This window comes from Trachemys scripta, chromosome 8 (genome assembly GCF_013100865.1).
Source record: "Trachemys scripta elegans isolate TJP31775 chromosome 8, CAS_Tse_1.0, whole genome shotgun sequence".
Taxonomy (NCBI): domain Eukaryota; kingdom Metazoa; phylum Chordata; order Testudines; family Emydidae; genus Trachemys; species Trachemys scripta.
This window is the reverse complement of record NC_048305.1, coordinates 35,880,446-35,908,353: the sequence shown is the minus strand read 5'-3', so window position 1 is coordinate 35,908,353 and position 27,908 is coordinate 35,880,446. Positions and strand designations below refer to the sequence as shown.

At 51.3% G+C, this 27,908-nt stretch overlaps 1 protein-coding gene across 4 annotated transcripts in view; it reads left to right on the top strand.

The window, feature by feature from the left end:
* The window catches only part of NRG2 (neuregulin 2), a 331,862-nt gene that overhangs the window by 88,005 nt on the left and 215,949 nt on the right, over positions 1–27,908 (top strand). The window contains exons 3-4 of one of the 4 annotated variants that reach the window (XR_004646757.1): positions 9,773–10,239; positions 11,139–11,813. The exons of the other annotated variants lie outside the window; for them this stretch is intronic. The gene's annotated coding sequence lies outside the window, so the exon portion shown is untranslated. Of the gene's footprint in view, positions 1–9,772; positions 10,240–11,138; positions 11,814–27,908 lie in introns of those variants that run through there. 4 annotated transcript variants of the gene reach the window in all.

Here is a 27,908-nt window from a genome sequence, read left to right as displayed (position 1 = left end):
TGTGGCACCTTAGAGACTAACAAATTTATTAGAGCATAAGCTTTCGTGGACTACAGCCCACTTCTTCGGCTGTAGTCCACGAAAGCTTATGCTCTAATAAATTTGTTAGTCTCTAAGGTGCCACAAGTACTCCTGTTCTTCTTTTTGATGAGTTGTAAGTTTCCGTGCTGTGGCCAGGCTGTGCTGGGAACAGAGTCAGGAGCAGGAAGGGAGACAAGTGAGCTGTTCCTTGAAGGGACCTGGCTTCCTGTCCTGTGTGATTACTGCAACCCTGAGCGGGCAGCCGGAAAGGCTCCTTGGCCACACTGCCTGGAACCTGTTTACACGCAGCTCTCAGCGCATCTTCCCTGTATCCCAGGGATGTGCCTGTCACATCACAAACCAGGGATCTCTGCTGAGCTTGTTCAGTTGGGACATGTGATAGGCCAGGTCACACCTGACCCTCTGTAGAGTGTAAAGAGAGAAAAGGCAAGGAGGTAACCCCATGTGTGCAGGGGCTAGCCACAGGCCTCTTGAGGGGTGCAGGCACTGCTCTGAAGGGGTGCTAGGTGCCTGAAAGATTAAGAACATGGCGGGGGGGGATGGCCCTTCCACTGCCGTGTGCACTGGGTGGAGTGCATGCTCCATGCGAGTGTAGCAGACCTGCCACTCCAGGTGTGCAGGAATTCTGGGTGACTCAGCCACTGCCCCTCCTGGGTTCTGCTGCAGCCTGTACCCTCTGCATTGCTCTGGTTGTAAGAACCATGCTCTAGAGCCAGAACTGTAATGCTGGGGAAAGCCCAGGCAGGGTCAAGGAACATGGCCTGTCCCCAGTAACGAGGCTTTAGGGGTGGGGGCCCTGCAGCACCTGCCTTTTCCTGGGAGAGCTCCCGTACAGCTGCTCCCATCCAGCCCAGAGCTGCTTCTGACTCTGGGTTCTGCAGGTGAAAGGTGTCCGGCTGGCAGCCCCAAAAAAGGCCACAAAATGTGTGTGGCCGGGAGACAGGCTGTATAAGATCCTCCTGTTCTGCCCCCCCCCCCCCCGACGTGCCTCAACCCTAACCCAGTGGGGAAACCACTGCTAGTCCCGACTCCATGGCTCTTTCAGCCCTCAGGTGAAGCTACTGACAAAGGGAGGTTTTATGCCACTGACATGTGTCCATTGGGCATTGGACTGAGAGCCTCCCGCTCCTTCCACATGGCCCCGGTGATCAGCCAGTGATGAGCTTTCACTTGTCGCTACCACGGTGTGGATCCAGCCTGGCTGAGTTTGTGCTTTTACCCTCTCAGCCATGCAGTGTTCTAGGGGGATGAGGCGCAAGGAAACGTTTGCCAGCACTATCTAGCAAAGAGTGGAAACTGGAGTGTTACAAGGAGAATGTAGCATTAACCATGCAATTGTGAGGGCTCCTATCACATCGAGGCTCGAACCCATGACCTCTAGAGATAAAACCTGAGCAGTTACAGTTTAAGATAACTCTTTTTAGTTGAGACTGCAAGAGATGCCTATCCTCTGCAGAGCCACACCAGTGGGTTAAACAGGAATTCATCCAGGCCCAGTCAGGGGGCTGCCTCTCGAGAGGAAGGCTTTTGTGAAGCAGGCAACAGTCATGCAGGTTGGGGATGATAAACAAGCTGCATTTCCTGGCTAGCAAATGTTGAGCATAGGAAGTAACTGGATCCAGGACGGCCCTTCTGAAAGCCTTGGATCGCTTTGCAGACTGCACATGCAGAGGTTGCTTCGCTCACCTTGGAATTGAGGCCACCTCTAGGGTGGAGCCAGCAATCTGTACAATGACAGTTCAGGGACAAGAAATGAAGAATAATTTAATCAAACGGGGATTTAGGCTGGCAACAAATCATTAGAATTTAGGCCAGGCCTTGGGGTTAACAGCCCTAGTCTTGCAAAATGTCCCTTGGGCTCTTAAGTGACCACATGTGGTCAGGAGCACGATTTTATGTCTCAGCCACAGATAGCACCCACAGTGCCCTCTAAAAACATGCCGGGGCATTGGCTTATTACTGACTGAAAGAGAACAGTGGTATATGGTGAATGACCAGCAGTTCATGTATAAGCTGTTCTCCCTTGGATGTCTCTCAGCCAGGACCATGCCAACTCCACAGGGTAGTATGTATCTTCTGCTGCACAAATCCAGCTGATGCCACATATCCCAGAGCTGGTGCTGTTTGCTTGTCTGCTTCACTCTGGTGAAGATGCTGACCTTCTCACACAGGTTTTAGACCATTCTAACTCCACTGACTTCCTGATATAAATCAGAGGTTGGCCTTGCAGCTTTAAGTCTAGATGTGTGAGGTTGTGTTGCCTACTGGTTATGGCAGAATGCCTGGGTTCTATGCCAAGCTCTGTAACTGACTTCCTATGTGAGATCTGAAGCAAGCCCTATTAGCCTCTCTGTGCCTCAAATCCCTGCTTTGTCCAGTCTTTTAAATCTGGGTCCCTGATTCCAGTAAGCTCTCCCCTATTTATAACTGGCTGAGCCTCCAAGGTCCCCATCTGATGGTAGATACTGTAAAACTCCTTACATCTGACCCCAGTCAGAGCCTGCAGTGCTATCAGCTGAAAATAGCCACAAGTCCATGGGACCAGCTGCACAGTTGTTTTGTGGGTTGTCTCCGTTTTGCTGCTGGCATGTTGGGTTTGGAGGACATCCCGCCCACACAGCTGCGTTCCAAACTCCAGAAACGATGTTTCCCCATGATAGCACCTCTTTGAGAGAGGCTGAGGCTCCTTTAAACACAAGCACATGGGCCATGAATCCAAAATGGCGCCACAAGGACCAAAGCTGTTGCACATGTGTCTTTGCATCCCCAGTGCCGTAGGTGGGAAAGGGATTAATGGATATACATTTAATTTGCAAAACACCTGGAGATCCTTTGGGATTTAAGATCCTGCCTTCTCTAGAGCTCTGTAGGAATGTGCAGAGAGTGCTGTGAGAACTTAAAGTCCTTCTCTGTCCCTTCCCCTCAGTCCGTGCCCCAGACAGCCTCTCGGCTTCTCCAACAGCAGCATCAGAGACAGTTCCCATGTACGCACTGGGGATCAGACACCCACCGGGGACAAGGATTTCTCAAAAGATCAGGCTCTCGTATCCAAACCCTGGCACGTCAGGATCCCAAATTTCTGGAACACTTGGTGCTGAGAGATGGGAATTGCATTAAGGTTCTTGGTCATGGGGATGCATGGGAGGCCTTTGCTCCACAAACCTGGAGTCATTTTACTCCATTGCACACGCTTCAGAAAGGTCTTGAAAGAGCCTTGAGAACGCGACAGAGAGGGGCAAAGCGAAGTGGGAACTGCTGTGGGCACCTGTTAACTTGCTGCGCTCCTGGGGTCCCTTGCTCTTTCAGAACGACCCAGCCTCCTCCAGCTTCACTGGTTTCCTCTTGCACCATGTTCAATCTGCGTCAGCTGCGGCTGGGGAGCAGCACTAGTAATTTGCCTTTTTCCATTTACAAGTGGAAAGCGTCTTAAGGGAAGGAATGAAGTCCGTGGTGCGCCAGACGCTCGGGTCTGTTAACTGTCAAGTTAAATCCAGTCTGAACGAGGAGATAGTCAAGCACTCCCGAGCTTCCGATTCTGGCTAAAAGAGGCTGCCTGCTCCAAGTCATCTCGCTCAAGGATTTATTAAGTGGGTTGGTCCAACAATGCAGGCGGCCCCGAAGTCCTTTCCATAAAGCCGGGCAGTGCAGACACAGCTGGTTACAAGCTGCCTTAACCTCTTCAGACTAGGCTGACAAAAAGGGTTAATTGCATAGGTGAGTTCCATGCAAAGTGTGAAGTTGTATCACCTAGGGGTTAAGGCTGGATACCTGGGTTCTGTGCCTGACTTCCGGGCTATGAACTGGAGCAAGCCCCTTTGATCTCTCTGTGCTTGGCTTTCCCCCTCTGTGAAATGGAGACAAAGCTACTTCCCTGCCAGGCCCAGTTAAGGATTATGAAGTGATCTGGGTGAAAGGCTCCAGCGTAGGGTGAAGCATTGTCAGTTGTCAGTGGTACCCAGCTAGAATCTCTCTCCCCTGTCTGTCTGGGGTGGGGCACTCTGAGACGAGCGGGAAGTCCTCAAAGCCATTGTATGGAGAGAATTATGCCAAGTGAGAATAGAACTTGCTGCTGTCCCGCCCAAGCTAGGAGCCCCCGGGAGTTTAGTGCTCCCTGCAGGAGGAGTGAGTGAAGGGTCCTCAAATGCCACTCCATTGCCACCATGCACATGTGCACACAGTTGCAAGCTCCGTGGGACTGTGTAAATGACACAGTGAAGCTGTTCCTCGGGGTAGGGTCTGTAAGGCCCCACGGGTTTAGGACCCAGGCATGCAGAGCTATAACTAGCTTGTGCTGCACTTCCCATGACCATCTGTGGACACAGACCATGGGAAGTTCCACCTCAAGGGTTTGATGGACAGCAGCCCCATGGACTCCTGATTGGCTACCGGCCCTCTATAAACCCCAGGGGATTTCCAGGAAGTGTCCAGGCAATGGTGTGCATCTCCTGTAGCAGCCATGACCTTTCCTGGCCTGACCTTGGCTTGATTTGGACTTTGCCTCCTGACTCGGACTCTGACCCTTGGCATCAACCCTGGCCTGGAACCTGACTCTGAATTCCTCTGCCCCTCCCCGCCGAGGTTTGCCCCTGGTCTGACAGGCTAGTGATGGGGCCTGAATGATGACCTGCAGGAGACATGGACAATGATGATCTGTGACCTTGATGGCTGCAGAGCTTGGTAACGCCGTAGCAGCAGCATGTCAGCCCAGGGGAGCTGTGAGGCAGGAGCAGAGATTCAGGGACACCCTCTGTTCCAGTGGCTCCTCCTCTTTTCACCTTCATTGTCTGGGTAGCACCTTTCTGGAACAGGAGTCCCGGCACCAGCTTGGTCTTGTCTACACTGAGGGCTTGATGGCAATCGAGTCTAGTGGTGCTGCGGCTCCACCAGTGGAAGGATCGTTGGGAAGCCTTAGTGGAGACCGGTCATTTGCTCAGGACATTGTTAGACAATGGGGAGCCATTTCCTGGCATTCCCACTAGCGCATCCACAGAAATCCCAGTGCAGACATAGAATCCACGACGTGAAGGGAGCTCAGCCAGGAGGGTCTGTTAGTTAAGGCTGGATGGGCTGGGAAGCAGACAGGGGTTAGGGGGCGAGCCTGGGAGTGAAGACAGCCAGATCTCTGCTCTGTCACAGGTCCCTGCCTGCACTTAGGCAAATCACCGATTCTCTCAGCACCTCAGTTCCCACGTGTACAGTGCGGATAACAGCCCTGCCCTGCCTGACATTGAGGATTACACATAGGCGCCAACCCCGTGGGTGCTTCAGGGCTCAAGCACCCACAGAAACCCTGGGGATTGGGGCAGACAGAGGTTGATCCAGTGGCTGGAAGCGGAAGCTAGACACATTTAGTTTGGAATAAGGCCCAAAACTTGTACCAGGGAGGGTGATTCATCATTGGAACAATTTACAAGGGTCGTGGGGGATTCTCCATCACTGGCAATTTTTCAATCCAGATTGGAGGTTTTTCTGACAGATCTGCTCTAGGGATTATTTGGGGGCAGGTCTCTGGCCTGCGTTACACAGACTAGATGATCCCAGCGATCCCTTCTGGCCTTGGAATCTCTGACTCTCTGGAATCACCTAGATGGGAGCTGGACATGCTCAGTCTGAGACATTCTTGGAGCAGGAGGATGGGAAGACCCAGGTTCTCCACGGGCAAAGCTGTGCTAGCGACTGGTGGGCTGGGTCGTTGTTTTCATCACTTCTATTTATGTCTGAATAGTTTGGGCTCTTCCTTTCCTGCTGGTTTGCTCTGCCCTATATTTCCCTGAGATGTGGGCCTGGTATCCTTCATTTGGCAGGGGGATGTGTACAATCACCAGCTGGAGCTTGGTACAGCCCCTGGGCAGTGGTAATCTTCATGCCTGGGGCTCTGGGATGCCCTGCTGTGTTCTCTGTAATCTGCCTTCTGCTTTACCTAGCACTGCATAAACCCCCCATCACCCAAGCCCTCTCTTTGCTTGGGGGTGGGGGTAGGCAAGGAGCATGTCAAGCAAGCACCAGCTGTAGTGAAGAGAAGAGTTCAACTGGTCTCTCTGTGTGGGGAGAGCTCAGTAGTTGCACTGCTCTTTCATTTGCTATAACCCATACCCTGGGGAGCTTGCTGCTCATTGGCCTGCTCCCCTATTCGCACCCTGACAAAGCTGCTCACTGGCAGTGGTTTTATCCGCCACATGGCAAAGCAGACATGGGAGTCGATGAAAGAGATTTGTACCTGGGAAGTGGTTGGGAAGGGAAACAAAGCTTGAAAATGGAGTAAGCAGGGGCCTGTCCCAGAGCCAAATTCAGCCCTAGCATAAATGGGTGAAATGCCAGTAATTTCAGTGGGGTAAAGGCCACTTGCACCACACTGAAAGGTGACATTTTGCTGTTGAAGTGAGGGTTGCTTGGTTTCCCATGGGTCAGAGTTATTGTGACCATGTCTAGAGTCCTGTGACTGACAGCACCTTCAGAAGCCAGTATTACACACACCCTGTATGTTGCGTGGAGTTCAGCTTGCCCACGTAATAGGCGCGTTTTGTTATACAGCGTGTGCCTAGACACACATAGTGTATGTTTTTTCAGAAATTAACTAAATTCCGTGACTCCGTATGGCTTGGGCAAGTCATTTCCTGGCGCCTTTCTGTGCCTCAGTTTCCCCATCTGTAAATTGAGGATAATATGCCTTATGTACCTGCGGAGCACTGTGAGTCTACAGCCCTGTCGGCAAAGTGCCTTGACAGGGTACCGAGCTATGGAAGTGCTGAGGATTATGATTATCTTCTTCCTCTCTTCACACGAGCTGGGTGCATGCGTATGTGATATTCATCTGCTCCCTGGATGGCCTTTGGAGAGACACGTCTCTCTGTGAGGATGGTCTCTGGGGGCCGACAGGGCAGCAGTCAGACAATCTCACTCCAGCACACTTCAGTATAATGCAAATCGTGGCTGCAGGGTGCTCTGATTTAGAAGAGCAGCCAGCCCAGGGCAGTCAGTCTCATTGCATTTTACACTGATGAAGCGTCTGAAGATAAGAAACTAAATCCCTTTTCAAATGACAATGCAGGCGCCTTTTTCAGCGACCAACAGTTCGTTCTAGCTGTTCAGGGCTGCAGCCCCAAGGTAGAAGCAACAGTTGACAGTTGAAAGGGAGCTGACACTTGTCCGCTGAGGAGATCAGTGCTTCTCATCAGAGAGTCTCCGCCATAGGTGCCCACTTTTATTTTTCCCTGGGGATGCTCCACCCCTGCTCCGCCCTGAGGCTCCGTCTCCACTCCGCCCCTTTCCCCAAGGCCCCGCCCTTGCTCTGCCTCTTCTTGCCCCTGCTCTGCCCCTTCCCCTAGGCCCTGCCCTCAGTCCACCTTTTCCCGACCCCCCGCTTCGCCCCCACCCCAAGGCTCCCGCCCACTGGTTGCTTGCTGCTCTCCGCCCTCCCCAAGCCGCCAATCAGCTGTGGCTGGTGGGTGCTGAGCATCCACTGTTTTTTTTCTGTAGATGCTCCAGGCCCAGAGCACCCATACAGTTGGTGCCTATGGTCTCCGCACATTCTCACTATGTATGTTTCACTATATTTGTAGATTCCAAGGTCAGAAGGGATCAACTGTGATCATCTAGTCTGACCCCCTGCGTAGCACAGACCAGAGAACTGCCCCCAAATAATCCCTAGAGCAGATCTTCTAGAAAAACACCCCTTCTTGACTGAAAAATTGCCAGTGATGGTGCATTCATCCTGACCCTTGGTAAATTGATCCAATAGTTAATTACCCTCCCTGTTAACAATGTATGCCTATTTCCATTCTGAATGTGTCTAGCTTCAACTTCCAGCCATTGGATCATGTTAGACCTTTCTCTCCTCTATTGAAGAGCCTATTATTAAATAATTGTTCCCTATGTAGGTACTGACCATAATAGTCACCCGGTAACCTTCTCTTTGGGCTGGTCTACACTGGGGTGGGGGTGTCGATGTAAGATACGCAACTTCAGCTACGAGAATAGTGTAGCTGAAGTCGACGTATCTTATTTCGACTTACCTTGGGTCCTCACGGCGCGGGATTGACAGCCGCAGCTCCCCCGTTGACTCTGCTACCACTACTCACCCTGGTGGAGTTCTGGAGTCGACGGGAGCACGTTCGGGGATCGGTATATCACGTCTAGATGAGACGCGATATATCGATCCCCGATAGATCGATTACTACCCACCGATTAGGCGGGTAGTCTGGATGTACCCTTTGTTAAGCTAAATAGATTCTTGTGGTTCTTCTCTGACCCCTCTCCAATTTATCAACATTCTACTTAAACTGTGGGCACCAGTACTGGACACAGGATTCCAGCAGCGGTCACACCTGTGACAAATACAGAGGCACAATAACCTCTCTGCACCAATGCGAGATTCCCCTGTTTATGCATCCCAGGATCACATTAGCCCTTTTGGCCTCAGTGGTGCACTGGAGGCTCATGTTCAGCTGATTATCCACCATACTGTATGGATTTCTATATATAGTGTATATATAGGTGTGTTGACTAGATAAGTAACTGCATTTCATTGTGGAGTGCATGTATTTCAAAATAGTGTGTATTTATTTTTATGAATAATTATGCTATGCATTTATAAAGCATGACTAGTGGTAATGTGTATATATACCTATCTCATAGATCTGGAAGGGACCCCAAAAGATCATCAACTCCAGCCCTCTGCCTTCACTAGCAGGACCAAGTACTGATTTTGCCCCAGATCCCTAAGTGGCCCCCTCAAGGATTGAACTCACAACCCTGGGTTTAGCAAGCCAATGCTCAAACCACTGAGCTATCCCTATGATTTTGGTGTATGTTACACAAGCTCCAACAGATGAAATTATGCCCCTCAATTATAAAAACGCATCAATTCTCAGTCAGCAAAATAATATTCCTAGGAAATAAATCAACTGGGGGTAGAGACAGGTGAATTTAGAGAAGATTGTGGCAAACAGATCCAGGTCTATTAGGAAAAAATCTGTGCAGAGGCAGGGCTTTGATATTGTGTGGTCTACTGCGGTAACAAGCACACATCTTCCCGAAAGTGGGATCATTAAGGGGGATTTTATTCAGAACATTTTGTCAGCTTAAGGTTATCTTTCCTGGTGAGAAAAGCACACGTAGAGTAATTTACAGGCTGATCTGTCTGAAGGAAAATCCTCATTCTAGAATTCTTACTTTTATGACACTCAGTTCAAAGTAATTTTCTGTTTTTATTATGTAGAACACAAGCCATAGGAAGCCCACTTACAGGAAATAAACCCTCTTCTTCCACGCTGCAGCTTTACCCTGACAATGTAGAATATTCCAGAGTCCTCTTCTTGTATTTTCCTTCCCCCACCCAAGCCACATGGGTCCTTGTGTTGTTTGAAGTTTAGCAGGGTTGACAGCTTGGGGTTCTTCTGGGCAGGACAGATGGATGAGAGTCTTGATTCCATCCTTCCCTGTGCGCTCCATCCCTCAGGGAGCATTTCTGTAGACTTTTATGGAAATGCTATGGGAGTCTACAGCAGCAATCTGGTTCTCCTTTCAGTTCTGCAGGTTGTTTAGAGTCGTTTCTGTAGCACCCTGCTGGGTCCATCCCTGTTAAATTCTGTAGAATTTTTCCATAAGGGATGGGTTGTTTTGGGCCAGCCAGAGATGGTCCTCAGCACACCCCAGAGTCCTGCACAGCCACAGGACTTTCCCATGGCCCGGGGATCTGGCTGCTGCCCCTACCTTCTTCTCTTCTCTGCAGATCCAGTGGCCATGGAACTCTCTGGCTGCCAACTTTCCATCCCTTCTCTCCTTAAAGGGACATCACTGAAGGGTCCTGCTCGCTCTGAGCCTGCTCCAAGGAAATGGGAAGACCCCCATGACCTCAGTGGCAGGTGGATCAGGCCCTTGGTGAAGAGCAGGAGGGAGGGAAAGGCTGTCACTATGTGGGTAAGATTTTCTAAAGCCCCATTGGCTTCCAGTGGGATTTAGGCTCCTAAGTGACTTTGTTGCTTTTGAAAATCTTCCCGTATGTCCCCTATTACCCTGGTACTGTGAGGCCGCTCCGAACAGGCTGCACCAGTCAAACCTCAGCCTTTGATGTGCGCCGTGCATGTGCTGATTGGAATAACCAAGGAGAGAACTACTCATAACCCTGAGTAGGAGCAGAGAACATCTTCATGAGACAGCCCTGCACCAGCTCCTGCCTGACTGTGAGGCTAAACACAGGTGATTACTGCCTGGGGTGGATGGAACCCATATGAAGTCACCAACACCTCCCCCGCCCCATCCCTGGCCATCCAACCCCAGCACTCCCTTGTTGATCATCTTGGCACATGCACTACTGTCAGGGCCGGCTTTAGGCACCGCGGGGCCCAATTTGAAGGATCTGCCGCTGAAGTCCCGCCGCTGTCTTCGGCGGCAGCTCAATTGCTGCCGCGGAGGAAGGATCCTCCGCCAAAATGCCGCTGAAGACAGCGGCAACGATTGAGCTGCCGACGATGACAGTGCTGGGACTTTGGTGGCAGCTCAATCGGCTGCCGGTGCCTTCGGCGGCACTTCGGCGGAGGGACCTTCCTCGCGGCAGCGACTGAGCTGCTGCCGAAGAGAGTGGCGGGACTTTGGCGGCAGCTCCTTCGGGATGTTGCGGGGCCCTCTTAGGGGTGCGGGGCCCGATTCCGGGGAATTGGCTGAATCGCCCTAAAGCCGGCCCTGCCTACTGTTTCACCAGCTCATTTCTACTCTCATATGTGCTCATAATAAACTTCCCCAGACAGCCCCAATCTGCAGCACAGCGACTTTACTTTGCCTCTCGGACAAATCCCCAGCATAGGAGATATCAGCTGCCAGGAGCTTAGCTGTAGGCAGAGAGCACTGCCAGGAACAGCATGGCCTAGCAGCAGACCGACCAAGGAGCTTGGAACTCTAAGCTCCTAGGTTCGAACTGGGCACGGTACCTACCTTTGCACTACCTCAGTTCCTTCCTGGGTAAAAGGGGAACAGTCTGCCCCTCAGGGGGGTGAGGAGCCAGTCGTTAATGGGCATGAGTAGCAACGGCTGTGTGTAAGCCAAGGGCCAGCATTTGATTTATGTGTAACTTACAGAGCTGTTCAATTTTCTGCCCTCAGGGAACATGGCGTCTTTGGGTCCCTTCAGTGCCAGTCCACATGGAATCTGTGGCGTGGAAATGACATGGTGAGAATCAGAAAGGCAGAAAAGGGCTGCTGGTGAAGTAACGTGATGGACATTTTGTCTGCCTTGCTCTCAGCATGGGGGAGAGGCGGCTCACCAGAAGGGACAGTTACCTTCCCAATAAGATCCTGGATTTCCGTGACACTTCAGTCTCGTGTTGTGTGCCTGTGACACTCCCTAGGCTACCCACCGTTGTGAAGTTCCCCACTACCATCTGCCCTTAGCCAGGCAGCCTTTTCTCTGCCTGCTGTGAATCAGCAACCTGAATCCACTGCCTTTGGCAACACAAGCACTGCCTGCCAGGCCCCTGCAGGGCTTGCGCTCTCAGTGCAGGCTAGTGAACGGCACTTGCCAGCCCCCGAGCCCTCTCTGAGCGCTTTCATAAACGTGGACGCGCTGTCCATTCACTTCCTACATGCAGGATGCAGAGGTGCTGTCTCTGCCTTTAAATATACCTGCAAAGTTTGTTGTCTGTAGACAATGTGGCTTGTTTTCTCCTGTGTGCTCCCTTCCTGCTGATTTCACATCTCTTCGTTAAGCTCTGACTTCGTTGGTAAATGGGCATCCATCGTGTTAGCCCACGATGCTTAGTTTACATTCTGACAGTGAGAGAGGTGAATAAACATCTCTTGTCTGACAAAAACCTGGTTTTTGCTTCTGCTGATGACTTAAGCTGCAGACTCTCAGACCATAATTTCAGTCTATAAACATCACTCTATACGTAGTGTCTGTCCATCCATTTCATAATGATATTATTAAGCAGTGTGCCAGCAGCTTGCATTGGAGACCTCACATGGCATTCTTTGGTGAACCAGAGTGTACACGTCTGACACGGGATATTCCTGTGACCCCCTTGCAGCGGCGGCTCCAGGCACCAGCACTTCAAGCGCGTGCCTGGGGCGGCAAGCCACGGGGGGCGGCGAGCCACGGGGGGCGGCCTGCTGGTTGCCGTGAGGGCGGCAGTCAGGCAGCCTTCGGCGGCTTGCCTGCGGGAGGTCCGCCAGTCCCGTGGATTCGGCGGCAATTCGGCGGTGGGTACGCCGAAGCCGTGGGACCGGTGGACCTCCCGCAGGCATGCCGCCGAAGACAGCCTGCCTGCCGTGCTTGGGGAGGCAAAAAAGCTAGAGTCGCCCCTGCCCCCTTGCCAGCGGCAGTGAGGGGTTCTTGGGTCACAGTGCTGGACAAGTCTGGCAGGGAGCTGAAGAAAGCAGTGCTTTGTGCATTCGAGGCTGAGGACCCCATGCACTGATCACCTAGGAGAACTGCAGGTTCAGACCTCGGCATGCAGCCTTGGGGACAAAATGGAAATGTGCAAGCAGGGGGTGCACCGGCATGGCAGCTATCACCTGTTTAGCACTACTTAAGTGGGCTCGGTAGCAGCAATGCTTAGCACTTGCACAGAGCTTTATATTTAGGGCCCTACCAATTTCATGGTCCATTTTGGTCAAGTTCATGGTCATAGGATTTGAAAAATCTGAAATTTCATGATTTCAAATATTTAAATCTGAAATTTCACAGTGTTGTAATTGTAGGGGTCCCGACCCAAAAAGGAGTTGTGGGTGGGGGTCGCAAGGTTATTTTAGAGAGGGTCATGGTACTGCTACCCTTACTTCTGCGCTGCTGCAGAGGGCGGCATTGCCTTCAGAACAGGGCAGCTAGAGAGTGGCAGCTGCTGTCCAGGAGCCCAGCTCTGAAGGCAGACATGCTGCCAGTAGCAGTGCAGACAGAAGTAAGGATGGCATAGTATGGTATTGCCACCCTTACTTCTGCGCTACTGCTGGTGGGGCGCTGCCTTCAGAGCTGTGCACCTGGCCAACAGCCACCACTCTCTGGCTGCCTAGCTCTGAAGGCAGCGCAGAAGGAAGGATGGCAATACCGCACCGCCTCTAAAATAACCTTGCAACCCCTCCTCTCCTCCCCGCAACTCCCTTTTGGATCAGGTCCCCCAATTTGAGAAAGCTGGTCTCCCCAGTGAAATCTGTATAGTATAGGGTAAAAGCACACAAAAGACCAGATTCCACAGGGGGAGACTTCACGGCCCGGGACAAGTTTTTCATGGCCGTGAATTTGGTATGGCCCTACTTATATTGTAATGAACTGGCTGGGGTGTATACACTACTACCCTCTACTGGAGGAACTCTGAAGTGCTCACCTGTGTCTGGGGTAACTGAAGATCTCTTTAGCTCATGGTGTAAGGGCCTACGCCAGAAGATCTCAGTTAGGGTGACGAGATGTCCCGATTTTATAGGGACAGTCCCAATTTTTGGGTCTTTTTCTTATATAGGCTCTTATACCCCCCACCCCCAGCCCGATTTTTCACACCTGCTGTCTGATCACCCTAGTTCTATCGCAGTGTTGCCATGAAGCTCCCCGTAGCTCTGCTCTGCAGCACAGCAGAGCTTGCGGAGTCCTAGGAGGCTACAGGTTCAGAGTGCTGCACAAACATTTACAAATTAGCAAAAGTAAATAAACGGCCACAGCTCACACACGGCGTAGTTAACAGAGTACTGACAGAATGCTATTGTACAAACTGCTCGAAGAAAAGCAGTGCAGGGAATCCAGGCAATAAAGAGAACCCATTACATGAATAGTTATGGATCTACCATGACTTGAACATTTCTCCCCCGCTTGCCTTAGGGAGTGGGAGAACCATTCGCATTTGACTGCAGTACTGACTTCCTGAATCTCCAGGCAGCACCAGTGCTTCTGCTGCTGCTCGTAGCTTGCCCATAAAGCAGGAGAGAGGAGCTGATGAGATGGGTGAGGGAAACCTCATACCAACATGCATTTTGTCAGTTTCACTCTGCTGATACTTGGGCAAACTCGGAGCAGAGGCAGGCACTGGATATACTCCTAGAGAGGAGGACCCAAGAGAGAGACTGGGGAAAGGGCAGAGAAGCAACCACAGTCAGGAGGCCCTGGGTGATTTCTTCTCCCATCCAGCAGGGGGAGGGGAGACAAGGTTTCAGGTGGATCACAGCCCTACTAACTGGAGATCCCATGGAAACTGGCAGCTCCCCTGCCCAAGCATGGTCCAGGGTTAGCTCCTTGGTGGGAATCCCACTACCTTTCCCTGCCTCGCAGATGGGAGTGGGGAGACTGGGTTTCTTGCCACATTGTCATGGGTGCAGGGACCCTGAACTTTGGAGGCAGCCTTTGACTAGTGGATTTGCTAGTCTTTGATGGGTGAACCTTTCCTGTGGCATGGGCCCAGCCCTGCCAAGGCCCCCAGCACAGTCAGACTCCTGATGCTCTCCTTTGTTAGGTGCTCTATTTATCAGGCCTTCAACAGAACAGAGAGAAACCCACTCCCGAGCAGGGATCTCTTCACCCTGAGACCTAGGCTAAGAGTCCCTTCCCCTGTCATTGAACTGTAGCAAGCAAAGGAAGAAAACAAGGCCGGAATGTACCTCCTGCTGGCAGTCTGGCCTGCTCCCGTGACCTTCCCAAGAGGCAGCAGCAGGTTGTATATCTCCTGTTGGATTAACTGGCAGGGTATTATTGGCTACCCACCTTCGTAACCCCTGCTGGGCCTGCATCCCTCCTGTAATAGTCCTGGGGTAAGGAGTTTTACTTCCAGGGATCAGCTGGTGCCGGGGTGCTTACTGCCTAGAGGATCTCTGTCTCTGACCCTGGGAGGGCCAGATCTCACCACCACGCCCCATGGGCGATACTGGCAGACACAGACCTGTGCTCAATGCAAAGCGCATAGAAATGTGCAGTGTATTTTTCTCATGGACCAAGTGAATTTTTCAGTACAACTTGCACATCCCTTAAATCAAAGTTTAATGTTTGCCGGACAGTTACTCGGGCAGAGCAAAGCTTGCAACAAACCAAACATTAATTGAACCTGATTGGATGGCCGTAACTTTAAAAGGCATCCCTGGGGTTGTGAATGGGCAGGAAGGCGTATGTTGCCATGCTAACAGCATCCAATTGATTTTTGGCACTAATAGTCTTTAGTTAATACAGAAATTCAGCTTAATTTCTGGTTATAAAATAAATCCCAAACTGAGGTAAGAGGCCAGATGCTTCAGGGAAGCCGGGAGGCGGGTGAGTGGAGCTAAAATGGCTGCTGAGATCCTGAAGCAACAATACACCCAGGCCTAAAGTCCTTACAAATTACCTCCAGTTATCAGACCAAATTACAGATGATGAGATGGATGGTCAGGGTTAGCTCTAATTTTAACAGGCAGAGCTGAATTCATTAAAATGAATGCCCTTCCAAGATCCCAATTCATATTCCAATATCTACTCTGATATTCCCAGCAAGCTGTATTTAGGAAAGAGAAACAGGACAGAATTAAATAAAAATTTCAACTTGATAGCAAAGAATATAGGGGAGTGACCCTCTGCCAGCCTGCCTGAATACCTAACCTACTGGATCAGGTGCTCCCCACATGTAATGTGCGTATGTTCCTCCTTTCCTGCTATCCCACCAAGATCAATACCATGAAACTTCCCCCCAGATCCTAACCTGTTATGTCCCAGAGGATACACTCCCCAAAATCTTCATAGAAACAAAGTGTGCTGCTTCAAAAGCATTACCAAAGTACTACCTGCTCCATGGTCCATAAGGGAATCAATCCAACAAGCTGAGATGCAGCCATGGAAAATAAAAAGCCTTAAAAAGATGGAACTAACCCCAGTTCAGGTTCACCACTCCCAGGATTGGCCTGAGGTTCCAGGCTTCCACTAATACATGCATCAAACATCGCCCACACAACAGAGACAAGTAACCCCAGCCTAAAACAACACTGCACTGTTTGTAGGAGGGACACCAGCCCATCATCCATATATGCATACTGTGCACTGACTGGCCCAGTCCTTTACACTTCTGCCTGCAACAAATACCGCCCCGGAGACACTTACTTGTGTGCCTGGCTATGGATAACAACCGCATGCCAATACCGAAGGCTCTCCTTGCATGTAGCCATGCTAACACTATTTTGCACCAAACCAAACCAATCTGTCTATAGTAGCATAAGAAAGAAAGAAAGAAAGAAAGAAAGAGTGTATCCACCCACTTGTGACACTTCCTTCTCTCTCTCTCTCGAGGCCAGGACTGGCTCCAGGGTTTTTGCTGCCCCAAGTGGCGGGGAAAAAAAAAAAAGCCGCGATTGCAGTTGCAATCTGCGGCACTCCGGCGGCAACTCCACCGCGCCACTTTCTTCTTCGACGGGAATTCGGCGGCAGGTGCTTCCCTCCGAGAGGGACCCACCGCCAAATTGCCGCCGAACAGCCCGACGTGCCGCCCCTTCCCCTTGGCGGCCCAAAGCACCTGCTTGCTGGGCTGGTGCCTGGAGCCGGCCCTGCTCTAGGCATGTTGATGTCCCCTGAAAATCTAATTGCAAACTGGGCTGTATGCTTACCTGGAAATGCCTTTTAAAATATGAATAAACTGCTTTCTAGGTATTTCTCACCTGGTGAAGCATCGCAACATTAATCCAAAGCCACTTCCAATAAAGTGCCAGGATTGAGCCAATCAAAACAGTCTACCAAAGGGGTGACTCCCACACAGTCCCATGGAATTCGCTTTTACCTTATATTGGGCTCTAGCAACAGCTCTGGTCCCCCTCCACTGGGGGGTCGCTACAAGTTATTTAGCTTCATTTACTTGGGCCTGAGGAGGTACCTGATATTCAGCAGGGCCGAGCACCGAGCAGTGTCATTGTCCCTCCCTCCCCCATTTGGGAAAATACTGGTCTTAATTTTACAGTGTCCTCCCGGTGGGATTAGCGGAGTTCCATCCTCTTCATCACGATTCAGCCAATGCCCCTGGCTAGCCAGCCTCAGATAGGGTGACCTTATGTCCCGTTTTGGCCAGAATAGTCCCTTTTTTAAGCCCTGTCCCGGCTGTCCTGACTTTTTTGGCAAAAGTGGATTTGGCCCGTTTTCTCTTGCCAACTTGATCAGCTGGCAAGAGCAAACAGGCCAAATGCCCACTTTTGTCAAAAAGGTGGGGTGTGGGGGGTGGGCAGCGACTTCAGCCCCACGCAGTGAGGGAGGCAGGGCTGAGGTGGGGGACAGGCAGGGCTTGAGTGTGCAGCGACTCCAGCCCTGTGTGGGGATGGGGGCTTGGGCGAGCAGCTTGGGCCAGCCCCATGTAGGGGGAACAGGGGAGGGCTTGGGCCAGCCCCATGTGGTGTCCCATTTTCCCTTTGGGAAATATGGTCACCCTAGGCTGAGAGGAGCATTCAGCAGCCTCCGCTCATGCTAACCAGGCTAACATCCCCTTGATCCTGGCTTGCGAGCCAGGGCTGTGTTGGATGCTGCCCATATTGCTAAAGGTGAAGGCATTTTGATCATTGTGTGCACAGGTCACCTTTAGAAACAGTGGCCACTAAGATTAGGCTCTGGAGGGGCCAGGTTATCTGGTTCTCACCAGCGTCTCAGCGGGCTCCTCACTGATTTTTTAATGAATGTCAAGCTTTCCCGAGTTAAAAGGTTTCGAGGTTAAGCAGGTGTTTAGCAGAATTAGCCAATCAGTTAGTCCCTATCATTCTCCCACAGCATGAGCACAAAGACAAAACATTAACCCTTCGTCAACCAGTAGAGCTTTAGGAAGGCTTTATATCACCGAGTCATTACAGAGGAGGGAGAACTGTCCAAAATCAGGTTTAATCTCTTTTCCTCTCTCTCTCCCCCTAATTTCCAGCTGATCCCGCCCAAAATTCCCCAGTGTTTGCTTACCTGCTGCAGTGTTCCAGTAGAGAGACAGGACAAATGGCCCTGGTTTCTAGGCATTTTTACAAGGTTTCAATAGTTTCTTTCACAGATTTCTAGAAGCTGAGAAACATCAGGATGTTTTAGCCCAGTGGGTCCCATGCCAGGGCCCTGCCAGGTGCTATGCAGAGCTGCTTCCCTCACAATAGTGAAGGATCTGTCAATCTTCAAGCTGCTAGCTTCCCCATCAGCAAAATGGGCAGATAATACTTGATTCCCAAGGGTGGCGGGGAGAATCTCACTGGGCCCCTTTGGGGCCAGGGAGTTTTCAAAGCTGTGTCAGGCCAGCTAAGGAGGTCAGAAAATCAGGTGCAGCTTGGCCACTCAAGGGGCCAGATTCATCCCCGATCTGTGCAGGTGCTGGCACAGGGTCTGAGCTTGCATGCCCCTGTTCAGGGGTCAGTTCAGCCTCTGGTGCAGGCTAAGGCAGCCCTGACTTACACACCCTATGGCCTTAGCTCTCATGAGGCCTCCTCCAGCCTGCCCTTCACGTTTTCCCCGGCGTCTGCCCTGTCATGGGGTTTTCTGTGATGGCACAGAGCTGGGAAATGGGGGGCTGGACTGTACTGCGGGCAGTTCAGCAGGTGGGAGATGTAGAGCAGGGAAGAATTCTCCCCCGGGTGTCTGGTTGCCCAGGCTTCTGCTGGGCGGCCCACAAGAGGACGTCAGAACCCCATTGTCAAAAGCATCCAGGGTCGGCTGTCAGAGCTCCTTCCCCCATTCTGGGATGTCACAGCTTCCCTCAGTCTGAAGTCAACCCTGACCCTTCAGCAATCTTCCCCTGGCACCCTGCTGGCTCCTGCAGCAGCACAGTGACCTTGCCAGCTCCTGCATTGGTAGCAGAGAGGAGTGGGTGCCACTATCACCAGCAATGGGCGCAGGGTGGGCTGTATCCCTTCCACACGCTGCTAGCAGGTGGGTCTGAGCGCTAGCTCTCTGCCTGCCTCATAAGCCCTGAGTGATGGTCACTGTATTTAAACAGAAACAGAGGCAAGTCACTCTCTTCCCCCTGCTGCCAGAGCAGCCTGCCCTGCTCCCTCTGACAGCTGGCAGCTGTAGCCAGCACCTGCTGCAAGTATGGCCTGGCGTGGTCACTCTCTCACACTGCTGGAGAAAAGGGTTTGGGGGGTCCCTTCTGAGACCTCACTCCCAGGGAGCGGAACCAGGAACGACAAATGACTGCGCCGGGAAAATCAAACCTGGATCTCCCGGGTACAGTGCCAGCGTGTATCCCTCTGGGATTGGCTGTGGCTAAGCTCAGGGTTGGCCAATGAACATCCGGAGCACTGGGGCATCCAAACAGGAGGGGGGCCTGAGTGCCCAGGGCTCAGCAACATTTGTAGTAATGCCCATGCACCCTTCATGGGAACCCAAAATACCCCTTACCATGCATGTTAGCATATGTAAATTAGCAATGTCAATTAGCACTAGGCAATGAGGAGTGAGCAATGTAAAAGCTGGCTCTTTTCAGGAGCCACTGGAGAGTGGCCCAACCCACAGGTAATGTACAGCCTTAGCAAGGTCAGGGGCTGAATTACAGCCTCTCCCCAGCGTTGTCTCCAGCCACCCAGTGACCCCCGATCTCTGGCCTGTGTGCTCCCCACCCTTTCCCCACTTGCCTCTCCTGGCTCCATCCTCATTCTGGCTATCTTCCCCCTGCCCTATTCTCCTGCTATAAACCCCCATCCTGTATCCACAGGGCTCCTTACTTTGCAATGTCTGTTTTCAGGCTGCCATGAGGGTTGCTGTTAGAACACTTTCACCTGCACCTTCTAGCTTACTTGTGCCTCTTATGTGACTAACTTCTGAGCACCTGGAGCAGCCCCTGGGCACTTCTGGAAATGTGGGAGCCATGATCCCCCGAGGCTGCCCTTACCTGGTCCCTTGGAATGCTCAAGTGACTGGACACATCCAAACACTAGCTCTGAAAAGCCCTTGGGTGCCCAGCTTGCAGCTGAGCCCCAAGGTGTCCCCAAAGGGCTGTGACCCAGCTCATGCATTAGTGCTGGGGTAGTGTTCTGGGAGGGTTGCGAGGGTCCCATGGGGAGGTTGCTAACAGAAGGGCCAGCTGGGGACAGAGCTCACATACAGGGCAGGAAACCCTGCCACGGAATTGCCTACAAAATCTTTCCTCGGGGTGGGGGTTTGTCTCTACCCCAGAAGAAGCAGTAGAGTTCACCCCTAAGATTTCATGAACCCCCCTTGAGTGGGGATGTGCTGCAAGCCTGGGCCATCTGCACAGAAACCTGAAGCCTCCCCGCTGACTGTAGAGCACCCTGCTACCCATGTCTGAGTCTCCTTCACCCCCTGGAGGAGGAACATGCCTGCTGTTGGTCAAGGGGACATCAGGTGCAGGAGTTCTGGCTGTGCTCAGATAGAGTAGCTGTCAGGGGGCTGATGACAACATCACAAAGCAGGGCCCAGGAAGTGTGGGAGAGGAGAGGAGAGGAGAGGGAGGTGGGTGGGTACGTACAGAGGGGTGAGATGGGAGAGAGAACAGGTGGAGGACAGAGGAAGGGCGAGGCACTGTAGGTGCAATAGCTCATATTGATTTCTCTTTCAATAATCCCGTGGTGCAATCAGGGAAGGGCCGGCTGCTGGAAAGCCAGATATCTGCCTCCCCAGGGCTCAGGAATGCAGGGAGTCTGTCTCTGGCAGAGTTTAATAGCCTGTCTGGCGTGGTTTGACTGGCATCCCTGCTCCCAGCAGATACACTAATCCCGCCGCCGTGTAAACAGGAGATGAAGAAGGATATCTGTGATCATATGTACGTGCTGGCGAAGTATTAGGAGTGGTTAGAGGGAATTAGAATTGTTTTATAATGGGGGACAAAAACATATTAAAAGTTGATGGGCTGTCTTGGGTAGGAATACGTGATATTTAATCGACCACTGCCTAATGCCTTCTCCCTGGCCCGGCTGCCTCTAGATGCCATGAGTTGTAAAAAGAAGGGGGAACAAAAAGCAGACTCCTGGTAGTGAGGCCACATGCTTCCAAGATGCAGGGCTGTTGTAATGAGGCAGCTGGGATGGTAACCAAAGAGAAGTCTGTGATAACACCGTATCGATGTCTGAGCTTTATAGCAAACCCAGAGACCTCATTAACTGGAGGTCTGAAAATGTGGGTGCTTAGCAATTCAATAGTCACCTTCAGGGAATGTGGTGCGCGATCACATTGCGAGGCTTTGCTAAATTGTGTAGTGTTGCTGTGGTTCACTTCACATGTTCCATATTGGAGGTAGCTGCATTTCAGTGGCAAATGAAATAGTTCCTATATACCAGGTTTGTCCAGAGTTTGGGATCCTTTGAGATAATAAGTGCTCTAGCACGTAGGAAGTGACTAAATTGTTAATTGTCTTCCAGATCTTGCTAAGTGGGGAACCCTGGCACAGGAACAGAATCATGTGGAGTTATTTGTTTGGGCTTGAATTACAAATTTTGCATCTGACTCCAAACTTTCCCAGAGTTCAGGGGTGTTTGGTCCTGGGGTTTTGGATGACTCGTTACAGAGATCAGAGATCAGCTGCCAAGTTCAGATTCATTGCCAACTTTCCCAGCACTGGTGAGGGAATAGGAGGGCTAATGTTGGATCCTGGAGTTTTGGGTCAAACCCGTCCTACCCCATTGGGTTGATCCCATCCTAGTGTTGCCAAATCTTGTGATTTGATCGTGAGTCTTGCCATATTTGGTGTTTTCCTTAAAGCCGCAATTCCTGGAGTCCTGTGATCACAGAAGAATCTCAGCTTCCATTTTAAAAATAAGTACGTTTCTGGCCCTCCTGGTTGTAGAGAAATGCCTGGAAACATGAACCCTAATGGCTCAGCAAAACAGAAGGCAAGTAAAACAAACCCAGTGATTATGATTTTTCAAAATCTCATGAATTTGAAGCCAAATCTCAGGGTTTTTTGTGGCGACTCATGATATTAGAATGCTTTGGATCTGCAATGCTGAAAAAGAGAGAAGAGTTTTTCTTACAATCTGGGCCGCTCCGCTTCCCTCCACCATCCTGGTCACTCCATAGTAAGAGATGGGAGATCCATGGATAACTATCAGAGAACAGAGGCCATCGCACTGTCAGCAGAAAGCATGGCAGGCCAGCTGAGCAAACAGTGGTGTCACTGGACCTACCTACTAAGTCCAAGGCACCATCTCACATCTGCTCAGCTTAGGGCCTCAGTTGTTGCTGGGCCATATACAGAGTCAGGTGTACAGGGCCCATGTTTCCATGGGAATAGCTCCCCCAGCAAGCTCTGCATACTCCCAGCAAGGCCATCAGGCCAGCTGGGGCATGTGAAACCATCCAGTGTAGGCAGAGCCCTCTGCTAGCCTGTGGTACTGATGGCAGATGGGTGGGGAAAGGACCCAGAAAAATAGGGCGCAGGGTACTGGGAATACACAATGCTTCAGCCACCCTGGTATGTAGCGGTCAGTTACTGGGGGCTGTTTGGGGGTGGGGCACTTGGATATGTGGGACTTTGTGCGACTTCACAGGAAACGCAGGCCTGAGACTGCTGCTGGGTTTGCCCCTCAGGCTCAGTGAGTCCCTGAGGCTGGGGAGTGCCCTGGAGGAGGTGGGTGCCCCACAGGCCCCACTGCGTGAGATCTCACAGGACTGGTGGTGATATAGCAAATAATGAGGTGAGGAAGCGGCTGCCCAGCTATCTGAGAGAGAGAGGACCTTCTGCACTCCACATGGACTCAGCCTCCTCCCTGGGGAGCCCCAGGCCCAGGGAACAGTCACCAGGAAATATTCTTGGAAATCATGAGGCCCTGGGCTGCCTGTCTCACTGACCCTGTGGCAGGCACTTCCTGTGCTCAGAAGGGCCCACAGTGGGTCCTGCGGCAAGTGCCCTTGGCTGTGCATGGAGAACAGCCTTTCCCCCACTCCTCTCACCCTAGACTTGCCTGGCCCTAAACTTGAAATTTACCACAGATTACCCATGAGCCTCTGCTGCCAGCGCAGGAAGGAGCTGAGAGGTGGCGAGTGAGTCAATGTGCCCGACAGCTAGAGCTTTCATATGCGTGACCGAGAAACAGGCCTCCACGGGTAAGACGTGAGTGTTGGAGATCGACACATTTCAGCGCACAGTTCTGTACGGCTTGCCATGCCCTTAGTCACATGCGGGCAACGTTGCACGTCTGAGCCAGCATCCCCATACACACCTGCCTGAAGTTAGACAACTACATCCACATCTGCATAGGAGTAGCCTGTGTCTCAAGAATGCTGATCACTTGCGACTCCCACGGTGGAGCTGGGGGTAATGCCTCTGAAAACTAGGTGACTGGCTTTAACCACCCACCTCTGAACACCCTGACCGTATTTCTTGAGTATGTCTCCAGGGTTTCTAGAGGGGCAGTTTCCGTCTCAGCTGTGAGTCGCATGCTCATTATCAGGAGGTCATGTGAGTGTCTAAGGAATTCCTTTCAATTGCATTTTACAGGGCCTGGTCAGTGTATTGAAACCACTTTGCAAGATAAAGCAACAACAGGAAAAGGGATGTGTGATAATGACAGAAAAGTGTATCAGGCATGCCCCAAAGGTGTTAAACCCAGGGCCTGTCTTAGTTCATATAGACTGGAGGGCAAGGTTAATGTACGTAGGTAATACCTCTCCCTTTGGTTATTGTTGCTGAGTGGTAATGGGAATTCTTGTGCATACATCCATAGCCGGACATGGACAGTCACATCTCCCAGACCCGGCCCTAAGCAGTGATGTGATTATCAGAGCCTGGTGCTTTCAGCAATGGGGCTTTGAGCAGGCTGTCTATACGGTTTTGCTCCAGAGCTCCAAGAACTGCTTGAATAACATTATGTGATACACAATGCAAGCAGGGTTCCCCAAGAGGAGCTGTGTATCCAACGGACAACAAAGGGAGTGACAGCTGCTCCTTGGAGGAGCTGGCCTCTGTTTGCACTGGCTTCCCTCAGCCAGTTACAAACAGTCCATTTGCACACTATGGTACATCCCAGTCTGGCGCCTGTTCCTGGGCCGGATGATGCCATTTATTGAAACCCCAGTGGTTTGTGCAGTCCCAGCCCATCCCAGTGGAGAGTTGTGCTATGGCAGTTGTTTGGGGACCTTGCTGAAGTATTTTTAGAAGTGGCTATGTGACACGCAATGCCGTACCCCTTCAAAGCACTCTCCAAACATTAATCAGCCCTTGGAGGGAGCAAACTACGGAAGTACTAGCAGCCCTGGGGAAACTGAAGCACAAGGAGGTAAAATGACTTGCATGAGATCACACAGAGTCCCAGTCTGCTGGCTTCCAGCCCTAGGTCTTTCCCACAAGACCATTCTCCCTTTCTTAGAAGGTGCTACCACAACAGGAGGAGGTTGTCACCAGCCAGCCCTATACAAGGACTTGATTGTTCTACCACAGCATCTCCCCCTTGCAAGGAGGCTGTCAGACACGCACAGTGGCAGCAGTTCCCAGATGTCTCTGGTGGGGCCCACTCAAGGCGACGTTCCTGAGTGGGAGAGGAGGCTTGAAGGCTTGCTGTCTCAGGCCCAAGGTTGGGATAGACGCACAAGCAATCTCTGTGTGACCCCTCTCCAGGCAGGAATGTCTCATTGCAATTGATCCAGTCCAGAATCCTCTCCCTCAGAGTGGCCAGTGCCAGATGCTTCAGAGGAAGGTGTCAGAACCCGATGGGAGCAGCTGTGGGATAATCTGCCCCCCACATTCAGTCTCGCAATAACTGTGATAAACCTGGAGTTCCTTGTTATCCATTTGCACATCCATTCCCTTTTGGAATATTACTACATTTAAAGCAGGACAACTTTCAGTGTCTACCCAGCCGATCGGTTGGGATTGGAATCTAGGACTTCAAGCACAAAGCAAAAACTGTGCCTCTATTCTTCCAAGCTATTGCCTGCTTCTTTGCCATGTCTGTAACTGCTTGACCAGGACTTTCTTTGGGGCCTTCTCCTCAGTGCCAGTAGTGCTCTGTCCCTCGCTTCACTCACTGGGACCTCATTTCTCCTCAGGCAGGAGAGGTGCGAAGTGACAGTGTCTCAGGCTTTGGAGTGGGTGTGAGCAGTGTCTGCCAGGGGCCCGGCTAGTGGAGGTGCTGAAGTCGAGAACAGAGATACAAGGGGCTCTGTGTGTGGTGGAGCTGTCATTATGCATGATTACATGGCTTGGTTTCAACAGCTTCTTCTTGACCTTGGTATAAATCTGCGAGAAGAATGGGAGATGGGATATTTAATGGAGAAGCTCACCAAGGCCATTGGGGAACTCGGTGTCTGCCAGAATGGAGGATCCAGAAAGCTGCTCTCCTGAGCAGAGTTTGCTCTGCATCCATGTTGTGTGTGTGAGCTTCCCTGGAGACCTTTGGCAAGGTTGCATGGATGCCAGTTTGTGCAAGGCTCTGCCTTACTGGGAATCCAGTTGGGAGATCCAAGCTTGGTCCTTTTGCTTTGTGTTCTGCTTCAAGGCCAGCACTGGTGTGGAGCCCTGTGGGAGAATGCTCAACCCTTGGGGATATGGGGAGGGAGGGCAAGCCTTGTGCAGGACCCCACATCAGACCTTCCTAAGCTGGAAGAAGGGTCACAGCCACTGTGATGTAAGACTGGAATTGGGGGAGAATGGGGAAAGGGAGACTCTTGGATCTCTGAGTGGGACAGTAGCATGTCATGGTCCACAGTCCTGACAGCTGAGGACAGATGCAGAAGGATCTATTAACAGGGGAGGTCATCCACAAACACTACCAACACCGTCTCTGTTCCAGGGCCGGCATGGTTCCCGACTGAGGGCAAGTCTACACTACAAAATTAAGTCGACCTAAGTTACGTCGACATACACCACTGCAGTAATTAAGTGCGCATCTTCACCAGGAGCACTTGTACCGATTGTACTGCCAGTGTGGTGCCTTGTGGGTTGGCTTCTGAAAGGCAGCAACAGTCGATATAAACAACTCAGTGTCTGCACTGACACTGCGCCGAACTAGCAACATCGACCTAAGTGTTGCGCTTCTTGCAGAGATGGAGTCATTAAGTCGGTGTAGTGGGCAAGTTACATTGGTGGGAGCTACATTTTAGTTTAGACACCTACAAAGTTAGGTCGATGTAAGCTGCCTTACGGTGACCTAACTCTGTAGTGTAGACCAGGCCTGAGAAGAGTCCAGGATACTGCTGGTGAATAGGTGTGTCGGGGGACGCTTCTTCTCTAGTTTCTTGGTCAAAAATGGGAGGTTTGGCATCAGGTGAGATGTTGCCGGGTCTGCTGGGTCCAGAGATGCTGTCCTGAGAGTTGGACGGACTATGGCTTGCCATAGGTTTTCCTCTTCAAGTGCTCCTGGGCATCTTTCACAGTGGGTATGGGTCACAATTGCAGGTGATGACTTGGATTCCATCAGGACTTGTACAGTGTCTTGGTGTGTGAATTTGCCAAGTGAGAAGATGTATCTTCTCTCCTGAGCTCAGTGCATGGTTGCTGCTGTCCAGAGAGGGTATCACAGATGTAGGTTAGCTTCTGTAGGAGGAAGGACGATACCAGATACATCCTATACAGCTGGTTTCTGGAGCAATGTTAAAACCTGAGTTGGGTGGATGGATAGATGGCCAAATCCCGAAGCGCTTCTGTTCTGATTTTACTCTGAGTAAAAATTGAATCTGGATTTCAGGCTGTGACTCATGCATTAAATAATCCTTGTGTCTATTTATCTGCTTCTCAGTGCTTGTCCTCTTGTCATTGTATTACAGGAGAGCTTAAGTAAGAGGGACTGACTGATCTTTTGCATTTTGTTTTTTAAATTCATCGCTTGATCTGGGACCTTGGTGCAAAGCATAAATTAAATACAATCATATGTGAATTACATAGCTCATAATAGACAGCCACCCCCCAACCAACCAATCTCAAATAACACTAGCAACAGTCTCCTGGGCAGATATGTCTTGCAGCGTGCTGTAAAGGTCAGTAAACTCTGGCTCTTCCTCCATACTGCCAGAGGCAGTGAGTTCTGCAGCCACAGACCCTCCACATAGATTTCAGTACTCAAGAGCTCCTGTCTCGGGAATGTCAGCTGCAAAGCCTTGCTTGGTTTGAGCAGGTGCATAAGTCCCAAAGGTAGCCAGGAATCCATTTTTCACCAGTCTGATCTGTGTTGCACCCATTGCTCATCTGACTCTGCTTTATAACTCCCTGACAATAAACAAAGGGCAGTGGGACTGGAGTATGTAGAAGGTAGGTAGGGCGAAATGGCCTAGGTAAGGGCTGTGGGGAGTATGTTTGCATAAGGAACAATGTGCTGCTCAAATCAGGCGTTTCAGGTTAAAGATCAATCTGTCTAAATGTTCCAGAATGCTCATAACAGTAGCCATCTCGCCATGGGAGGCTGTTTGGGACCCAGATTTTAACATGCTGGATGAGATGCAAGAAAATCACAGGACGCAAAATGAAGCGACACTTTGTGTGCCAGGGAACGCCTGAGAAACTGGATCTGATATTGGCCTTTAGTCAGCACCGGGATTCCAGGGGGTCCCAGGATGATATTAACAGCTTCGCCCAAGGCCCTGGAGTAGCTGAGACACTGGGACACAGTGTAAGGAGTGCTTTTCACACTTTGGTCCCTGTATCACCGGGGCCCTTGGAGCCCTCCCTGGTTGTCTGCAGAACGAAGCATTGAGGGAATGGGGTGTCAGGAAGGGACATGGGTCCATGAGGGTCTTTAGGAAGGGCTCACAGAGTGAACCATTGCTGTAGAGAATGCAGAGCATGGCCGTATAGCCAGCGTTGCTAGTGATGAAAAACATGCCAGTGCAAGAGTTGGGTCTCTGTTGCACTTAGGGTGCTGTATGGAGCTCAGAACTGGAACACTTTGTCCTAGAAAACCATGTGTGATAGTCCCGAGGTCTCCAAGGCCTCCACTCCCATGTAGTGAAACCCAGTTACAAGAAAGTGGGACAGGAGAGACCTGATACAAACTCATGGCTCAGTACCAGCTTTAGACTGGGAATGACAGAGAGACAGTATCTTGAAA